Source organism: Pelobates fuscus, chromosome 6, assembly GCF_036172605.1.
Source record: "Pelobates fuscus isolate aPelFus1 chromosome 6, aPelFus1.pri, whole genome shotgun sequence".
Taxonomy (NCBI): domain Eukaryota; kingdom Metazoa; phylum Chordata; class Amphibia; order Anura; family Pelobatidae; genus Pelobates; species Pelobates fuscus.
In genome coordinates this window covers 12,855,144-12,865,521 of record NC_086322.1, presented here as the reverse complement: position 1 = coordinate 12,865,521, position 10,378 = coordinate 12,855,144, and positions in this window count along the sequence as shown.

Sequence of the window (10,378 nt, the reverse complement as noted above, 5' to 3'; positions counted from 1 at the left end):
GACTCCCCATGTCCGATCTACAAATAGACTTTACAGTGATGCCTAAATCGGGTGGACATCGTTACCTGCTGGTAATTGTGTGCACCTATTCAGGCTGGGTAGAAGTATGTCCTACTCGTACAGAGAAAGCAGGAGAAGTTGTGAGATTCCTGCTACGAGAAATAATACCCCGATATGGACTACCCTGTTCTATAGGATCGGACAATGGTCCAGCTTTTGTTCATCAGTGCCTACAACAACTGACTCATATGCTTGGTATAAAGTGGAGGCTTCATACTGCATATAGACCCCAGAGTTCTGGTAAGGTAGAGAGAATGAATAGAACTATAAAGAACCAGTTGGCTAAAATGTGTCAGGAAACCCAACTTAAGTGGAACGTTCTCTTACCTATAGCTCTATTGCGAATCCGCAGTACCCCTACCAGAAGGATGGGCCTCTCTCCTTTTGAAATTATGTATGGGCGACCACCTCCCGTACTTGGTAACTTAAGGGGGGATTTGAGTCAGTTGGGAGAAGGAATTACCCGGCAGCAGGTTGTAGAGTTGGGTAAGACTATGGAGGAGGTACAGAAATGGGTACAAGATAGATTACCTGTGAATATTTATCCCCCTGTTCATAGTTATCATCCAGGAGATCAAGTGTGGATTAAAGAGTGGAATAATGTACCGTTAGGGCCCAAGTGGAGAGGTCCTTATGTTGTTCTTTTGTCTACCCCTACAGCGATAAAAGTAGCCGAAGTGACTCCGTGGATACATCACTCCAGGGTTAAACCAGCAGCAGTCGATTCTTGGCAAGTCACAGCAGATCCAGAGAATCCCTGCAAGATCCGGTTAAAACGCACTACTCAGTCGGAGTAACGAGGAATCGTGTGGATTACAAATTTTATTGTTACAGGGATTTGGTGCGTGAGTGAGAAGGCCATAATAAAGCCTGTCCGCTTACCAACACATAGTATATAAGCCAGGAAAGTCTCGAAGGGACACCTGTGAAGACGAGCAGGACTCCATTCCCTGCAGCCCTCACATCCTGGAAGCTGAGGCGCCTTCGCACGGACGAAGACTGAGGATGACGGCGAAAGATGTGCTTTTGATAGTGTTTATTTATATGTGTTTTTATATTCAGGAAGGTAGAGGTACCGACACTCCTAGCTGTGAGGTATGCATTAAGACTACGAGAACAGGTAACCATATTTCCCAAACCCTAATCTGGCATTCACAATACGAGTGTAAAGGAGATGTATCGAGATGTAGATTGTAACAGATCCCTACCAACCTCTGGTGGATGTGAAACAAACAAGGGAATTACAACTTACACATCCATTCGTTTCATTCCTCTGTTCGTCTGGTTCCGTGCGAATTTCGCGTGTAATACAGAGGTGGCTGCCATTTCGGGACTTTGCACGTGTTCGCGGCCATCTTGTGTGCGAACAGCGGTGTTTGCCTGTAACCGCATGGAACTGAAAACGGATACGCAAACAGGCGAACACCGCTGAGTCCTCCAGACCTCCATAAGTTCGTACGGAAACTACCGAACGTCCCCTCGTTCGGTAGTTATATGCAATCATCTATGGGGATTCCAGCGAACCCCGCGATTCGCATGGATGGCAAGAATATCATACCTTTTTACCGTGCGAACGGAGACCGACCGCAAGGCCAAAACTCATGGAACTAATTTCGGCTAGTTGGTCTGTGCGGTCGGTCAAAACTTTGGAACGTTGTATCTCCCGAACTATACATCCAAATGGGGTGATTTTTGGATATATTGTCCCCCTGAAGGAGAGCTATCCAGCGCTACCGGATTTAAAGCTGTACCCCCTGTTTTTGGGGTACATCCAGAACTGGTGGAAAAATGTGGACATTTTAATTGGGTTATGTAGTTATCTGAGGGGAGGAGACGTGGGGGTGTTACCATCTGTATTATTGGTTGTTTTCATCCTCCCCCTGGGAGTGTTCTGTGTGTATCTATTTCTAATAAAAAGCAGGCTGGGTGTTCCAGTCCTCAGTTGATCTTGACCCTTCAAAACGTAGCCTCGTCTCGTTCTTGGAGGGGATTATTTGGGAATATTATTCTGCTCCTGTTTACAGCTGAACCTACTTCTCCACAGCAGCTTGCAGGGAAAAAGGACGTCTTCAACGGCAGAAACCCTCTCTCTATCTGGGTAGCTGTTACATTGGTTGGCAGCGGTGGGATGGTTCTTTTTGCCCAAGGAGCAAGTGCTGAATGGAGTCTCAGTATGCCAAGCTGAAAAGACCCACACTGAAAGATCTATTGGAAAATCGTGGTAGGAGTGCCAGTAACAGACCAAGGAGAGAGCTGATAGCTGACCTACTGGAGCTGGACGAAATGGATAGATCCATGGAGGTAACTGAACCTATTGCACCGGTCAGCGAGAACGATGTACTCACTGCTATTGTACAGCGAAGATTAGCATTATATCCAGAAAAGACCACGGAGCTAATAGACAGACTGTTCAAGAACGCAAAAGAGGAGATCGAGACTAAGAGGAGGCAAGACACGGAACATGTATTGGCTCAACAAGCTAGTACACATATAGTTCCTACTCCTCCTCCCGTTGCTGCAGGGAAGAAAATACCATTTACTGCATTTAAAGCGTTTGCAGAAAATGAGGAAGAAATTGATGGATATTTGGCAGATTTTGAGCGGCAGTGCTCACTGCACCAGATACCCCCAGACCAATGGGTTACTATTCTGGCTGGAAAACTTTCAGGAAAAGCAAATGAGGCTTTTCGGGCACTCACGGCCGAAGATATCACACAATATCAGCGGGTGAAAGCCGCACTACTCACCCGATACGCAGTCACCCCAGAGGCGTATCGCCGTCGCTTCCGGGAGTCCAAAAAGAAGGCAGCGGACTCCCACATGGAATGGGCAAACAAGCTACAAAGGGTGGCATCACATTGGATGCAAGGGTGCAATGCTAACACCGGAGAAGAAGTGCTACAATTGTTCTTGATGGAACATTTCTTCCAAGATTTGGCGGCGGATACACAGGATTGGGTGAGAGATCGCCGCCCAGCCAACTTAAATGAGGCAGCACGACTAGCGGACGAATATGTGGAAACGAGAAAAGTGAGCCAAGGTACTACACGACCAGCACCTAGAACAGAGGCCCGCACCCCAACCTACGCTGCACGCACAGAATTCCGGGCCCCAGTACCCCCAGGACCTCCACGTCCTCAAGGGTCTAACAACCAGCCCCGGGAATCCTACAAAGTGACGTGTCATCGCTGCGGCAACCTGGGACATATTGCCCGTGTTTGCCCGTTGGGATCAGCCAATAATAACTGGAGGCGCACATCTAACACCGAAAGCCCATCTTCACGCCCCGCTGCTGCTCACTGCCTGGAAATTGAAGGGAGTCCTGAGGAATGCCTGGGAATATTATATGAGGCCAACCCCATACAAGCGGCTTCCCCAGATAATCGCCAGCACCACCGTCAGGAGGTGCGTGTAAATGGACAGATAGCACAAGGCCTAAGGGACACTGGCGCTACCATCACTTTAATACAAAAGCATCTGGTGAAACCAGAACTTGTGTCTAACCGTACTGTTGCTGTTCGGGTCGCAGGGGGGGCTGTCTTTCGCTTACCCACCGCCCGGGTACACTTGGATTGGGGAGTCGGGTCAGGAAAGACCACGGTGGGCATTATGGACAACCTACCCGCTGAGGTCGTGTTGGGCAATGATATTGGCCCTCTAGCCTCGGCCTTTTTACCCACTACTGCTGCGGCTTGCCCCGTGACCACCCGCTCACAGACCCGTATCGAGGACGATCTGCCAACAGGTCGGGAGACCCAGGTAAGCCACCGACAGACACCTAGCAATAACACTACAGAGAGACCGCTAGCTTGGGACACCCCAGAGGAGTTTGGGAGGGAAACTAGACAGGACCCCACCCTCCGAAAGTACCGAGAACTAGCTGACAATAGAGGGGATGAGCGGGAACGTTTTATATGGGAGGGGGACCGATTATACAGATTAACCGAAGGCAGGAAGAGAGGCTGTGCTCCTTCGCAGAAGCGCCAATTAGTGGTACCTAGAAAGTACCGATTGGAGCTTCTCCGAATTGGCCACGACATTCCGTTAGCAGGACATCTAGGGGGTAACCGCACAACCTACAGAATCACTCAGACCTTCTTTTGGCCAGGAATCTCGAAGGACGTGCGCCGTTACTGTAGCACTTGTGATGTATGCCAGAGGGTGGGGAAGAGAGGGGATCATCCGAAAGCTCGACTGTCCCCTATGCCTGTGATCGAGGAACCATTTAGCAGGGTGGCAGTCGATCTAGTAGGACCCCTACCTAACCCCAGTCCCTCTGGTAAGAAATACATTCTTACCGTGGTGGACTATGCCACCCGCTACCCAGAAGCCGTCGCTCTGACGAATATCCAGGCTGACACTGTCGCCAGTGCGCTAGTCGGGATATTCACCAGAGTAGGATTTCCCCAGGAAATCTTGTCGGACAGAGGGACCCAGTTTACCGCAGACTTAACCCAGCAGTTGTGGAAGGTCTGTGGTATTAAGCCCCTGCTTAGTTCACCGTACCACCCCCAGACTAACGGTCTCTGTGAACGCTTTAATGGTACCCTAAAGCAATTGCTACGGACCTTTACGGCGGAATACAGAGACTGGGAGCGATTTTTGCCACACCTCCTGTTTGCTTACCGGGAGGTACCGCAGGAGTCCACTGGGTTCTCTCCCTTTGAACTGCTCTATGGACGGAGGGTGCGAGGCCCCCTCGACCTCATCCGAGAGCACTGGGAGGGAGAGACGGAACACGAAGGTGTCCCCATCGTACCATATGTGCTAGAAATGCGGGACCGTATGGAACAGTTAGCCCGGATGGCCCGGGATCATCTCCATGCGGCCCAGGGTCGGCAGAAACATTGGTACGATCGGAACGCTAGGCTGAGAACATTCCAGGTAGGACAGAAAGTTCTAGTACTTAAACCCGTTCGAGGAAATAAATTGCAGACCTCCTGGCAAGGCCCCTACAAAGTAGTAGCCCAGGTCTGTGACACCACCTATATCATTGCCAGTAGCAAGGACGAAAAGATACAGAAGTCCTTTCATATAAACCTATTAAAGGAATACCAAGAACGGCCCGAAGACATAGCCGCCATATGCATCCCCGCCACTGAGGACCCTGACAGTCTCCCCATCCCTGATCTATTAGCCAACCCCGAGTCCAAAACTCTGCTTAATACAGTACAGCTAGGGGAGCGATTAACTCCCACAGAACGAGAACAACTCCAGCAACTACTAGTTGAAAAGAGATTAACCTTTTCCCAGGAGCCAGGTTACACACCTGTAGCGACCCATTACGTAGAAACCCCAGGACAAGCCCCGCTCCGACAAACTCCCTATAGAATTCCCGAGGCTGTAAAAGAAGAGATGAGGAAGGAGATTCAGGAGATGTTAAAACTAGGGGTTATAGAGCCATCCGACAGTCCCTGGGCATCTCCCGTCGTCCTAGTCCCCAAAAAGGACGGGACGACCCGGTTCTGTGTCGATTACCGACGCCTCAACGACCGAACTGTGACAGACGCATACCCCATGCCCCGAGTAGACGAGCTATTGGATCGCATTGCCAGGGGACGCTATCTGACCACCATTGACTTGTGCAAGGGGTACTGGCAGATTCCCCTGGCCAAGGACGCTATCCCTAAGTCGGCGTTTGTCACCCCGTTTGGCCTGTACCAGTTTAAGGTCATGCCCTTCGGGATGAAAAACGCCCCAGCTACTTTTCAGCGCTTAGTGGACCGCCTCCTTGATGGCTTCCAGGACTTCGCTTGCGCATACCTGGATGACATTGCGATCTATAGCGAGACTTGGGGGGAACACCTACAACACATAGAGACTGTGTTGGATCAGATTAGGGCCGCCGGCCTAACTCTGAAGCCGGAGAAGTGTAACTTTGGCATGGCTGAAGTCCAGTATTTGGGACACAGGGTGGGGTGTGGGAAACAACGACCAGAACCCGCTAAAGTAGAGGCCGTAGCCAATTGGCCCACACCCCACACTAAGACACAAGTGTTAGCATTTTTAGGGACAGCAGGGTACTACAGGAGATTTGTCCCTGACTACAGCGCCATCGCCAAACCCTTGACAGATTTAACAAAGAAGAATTTACCTAGGGTAGTCCTGTGGTCTCCCGCCTGTGAAACAGCATTCCAAACCTTGAAACAAGCCTTAATCAATGCACCTGTTTTGTCTGCCCCCGTCCCTAACAAAAGATTTGTCGTCCACACAGATGCGTCCATGTACGGACTGGGGGCAGTGCTAAGCCAGGTCGGCGAAGACGGGGGCGAACACCCTGTCGCGTATCTCAGCAGAAAACTGTTACCTAGAGAAGTGAGTTACGCGGCAGTGGAAAAAGAGTGCTTAGCCCTGGTCTGGGCCCTAAAGAAATTGACCCCATATCTGTATGGTCAAGAATTCACCTTAATTACTGATCATAACCCCCTTGTATGGCTGAACAGAGTAGCTGGAGATAATGGACGCTTACTGAGATGGAGTCTCGCACTACAGCCATACAATTTCTCCATCCAATACCGCCCTGGCAAGTTTAATGGGAACGCGGACGGTCTGTCCAGACAAACAGAACTATTGCCCTAACAAAGGACCGGACAGCCCCAAGTTGACCCGAAAAGGATCAATCCGGGTCTGCCGGAGTGTTCCACAAAAGGGGAGCAGTGTAACAGATCCCTACCAACCTCTGGTGGATGTGAAACAAACAAGGGAATTACAACTTACACATCCATTCGTTTCATTCCTCTGTTCGTCTGGTTCCGTGCGAATTTCGCGTGTAATACAGAGGTGGCCGCCATTTCGGGACTTTGCACGTGTTCGCGGCCATCTTGTGTGCGAACAGCGGTGTTTGCCTGTAACCGCATGGAACTGAAAATGGATACGCAAACAGGCGAACACCGCTGAGTCCTCCAGACCTCCATAAGTTCGTACGGAAACTACCGAACGTCCCCTCGTTCGGTAGTTATATGCAATCATCTATGGGGATTCCAGCGAACCCCGCGATTCGCATGGATGGCAAGAATATCATACCTTTTTACCGTGCGAACGGAGACCGACCGCAAGGCCAAAACTCATGGAACTAATTTCGGCTAGTTGGTCTGTGCGGTCGGTCAAAACTTTGGAACGTTGTATCTCCCGAACTATACATCCGAATGGGGTGATTTTTGGATATATTGTCCCCCTGAAGGAGAGCTATCCAGCGCTACCGGATTTAAAGCTGTACCCCCTGTTTTTGGGGTACATCCAGAACTGGTGGAAAAATGTGGACATTTTAATTGGGTTATGTAGTTATCTGAGGGGAGGAGACGTGGGGGTGTTACCATCTGTATTATTGGTTGTTTTCATCCTCCCCCTGGGAGTGTTCTGTGTGTATCTATTTCTAATAAAAAGCAGGCTGGGTGTTCCAGTCCTCAGTTGATCTTGACCCTTCAAAACGTAGCCTCGTCTCGTTCTTGGAGGGGATTATTTGGGAATATTATTCTGCTCCTGTTTACAGCTGAACCTACTTCTCCACAGCAGCTTGCAGGGAAAAAGGACGTCTTCAACGGCAGAAACCCTCTCTCTATCTGGGTAGCCGTTACATAGATACTTAAATATAGACTATAGTGTGTGCCATTTAGGAGTAGGAGAACCTAAGTGCTTCAGTCCGGAGTATCAACCTCGTACAATTTGGTTGACTCTCAGGAATGGAGATCCTCAGGGGACCCTAATTAATAAGACGGTGTTAGAATCCGTACATTCTTCGGGTGTCCTACTATTTGATGCGTGTAAAGCGATATCGAGTGGTAGAAAGCCGTGGAATGTATGTGGGGATCTTAGATGGGAGAGGACGTATGGGTCTAATGATAAATATATTTGTCCCAGTAGTAAAAATAAATATGTGAGTCCTAGATGCCCAAATAAAGACTATAACTTTTGCCCATATTGGTCTTGTGTGGGGTGGGCGACTTGGGGACAGACAGTAGACAAAGACATGATAGTGACTAAGTTGCCGACTAGCCCATATTGTAAGTCTATGGAATGTAATCCCATCCATATACTTATAAATAACCCCGATAAGTTCTTAGACAAATATGGCAATTTATTTGGGTTTCAGATATACGGGACGGGTTTAGATCCTGGGACATTATTGTTTATAGGGATAGAGACTGATACGGTATCCTCCCAAACTCATCAAGTATACCATTCCTTTTATGAAGAGATGAGTATAGATAATAAGATCCCCCATAATGCTAAAAACCTGTTCATCGATTTAGCCGAAAGTATTGCCGGTAGTCTTAATGTTACCAACTGCTATGTGTGTGGAGGTACTAACATGGGAGACCAATGGCCTTGGGAAGCAAAGGAGGTAATGTCCGGTTCTGAGGCAGTTGACCAACTAATATCTACACAAGCCGATTATCATATGAGTGTTAGAGGTAAATCTGAGTGGAGATTAAAGACCTCCATCATAGGTTATGTTTGCATAGCAAGGAAAGGAATAATGTATAATACTTCTGTAGGAGAATTAACTTGTCTAGGGCAAAAAGCTTATGATGATGATACAAAGAATACAACTTGGTGGTCGGCTTCAAATGTCTCAGAACCATCTAACCCGTTTGCTAGATACGCCAATTTAAAGGATGTGTGGTTTGATCTATCCATCACATCTACCTGGAGAGCCCCAGCAAATTTGTACTGGATCTGTGGTAAGAAAGCCTATTCGGAGTTGCCACAGGACTGGGAAGGGGCATGTGTGTTGGGTATGCTCAAACCATCCTTCTTCTTGTTACCTATTGAAACAGGTGAGACTTTAGGTGTTAAAGTGTATGATGTGAATCATAGGAAGAAAAGGGGACCCATAGAGATAGGCACCTGGGAAGATAATGAATGGCCTCCCCAGCGTATCATAGATTATTATGGGCCAGCCACGTGGGCTGAGGATGGTACCTTTGGTTACAGAACCCCTATTTATATGCTCAACCGAATTATAAGATTACAGGCGGTGGTTGAGATTATCACTAACGAAACATCACAAGCGCTCAATCTTCTAGCAAAGCATAACACCAGGATGAGGACAGCAGTCTACCAAAATAGATTAGCCTTGGATTACCTTTTGGCAGTAGAGGGAGGTGTATGTGGGAAGTTTAACCTGAGCAATTGCTGTCTTCAAATAGATGACGAAGGGCAAGCAATAGCTGAGCTTACTAGCCATATGGTTAAACTAGCGCATGTGCCTACTCAGGTATGGAAAGGGTATAATCCAAGTAGTTGGTTTGGTAGCTGGTATGAGTGGTTTGGAGGGCTTAAGGCAGTGGTAGGTGGAGTCCTACTAATTTTAATGTTGTGTCTACTCCTGCCGTGTCTTATACCATTAGTAGTTAGGTCTGTGCAAAGCCTGATAGGAAATATAGCAGAGAGGAAGGCTGCTGCACAGATAATGGCGATTTATAAGTATAAGGCTTTAGATCAGGGAGAACCAATGCAGGAAGATGAGTGTTAAAAGATTCACATCATAAGATAAGTCTGGTCTGGTTCATGGTAACTTGCGGTGTATGCAAACCAAGGTTAAGTGATGCCTCAAGTAATTGTGAAATATCAAGAGGCATCAAAGGGGGGAATGTGGTGGAATCTCGGTAAAAAAATAAATTTAGTATGCCGAGATTACCACGTGGCATGTGTACGTGCATATGCTGACGTATCGATCAGTTGGTTGCACGAGGCAAGATACGATCAGTAGTGTACGGAGCATGTGCAAGAATACAGGATGTAGTATTCCCCCTCCTCCATTGTGCTGGACAAGCCATGCGGTCAAACAGGAAGTTAATTCTTATTTGTATTGATTGGTTAAGAGAATGTGCGGGTGGAGCTTAATATGGGAGGAGTTATGTGCCTATATAAGGAGCCTGCACTATTGTCCGGGGCTCAGAACTTGCTGTATTTTGGTGACGTTAGTCCCTCTGAGTCCCGATCGGTGATCCAATAAAGAATCTCTTCCTTCCTGAAGAAACCTGTGTCCATCTCTCTGTGCTTCGCTTCCGTCAGTTTCTCCGGTATCAATACAGCACTTTGAGCTCCCATGCACCCACCCCTCTCCCCTTTGAGGACCCTGTTTCCAAGGAGCCTGCACACGCCCCACCGAGCGGAGCTTGGATACCAAAAATCAATGTGCTCGAGGATATCACTAAGTGTTACTCACACGTTGAAGCACACAGGAAATTAATTTACCGTTGGTATCTGACCCCACACAGGCTACGTAAGATGTTTCCCAATGTCCCAGAGGTTTGTTGGAGATGTGGAGCAGGTGCAGTCTCTGTGATAGACATCTAGTGCGAATGCTGGTCCA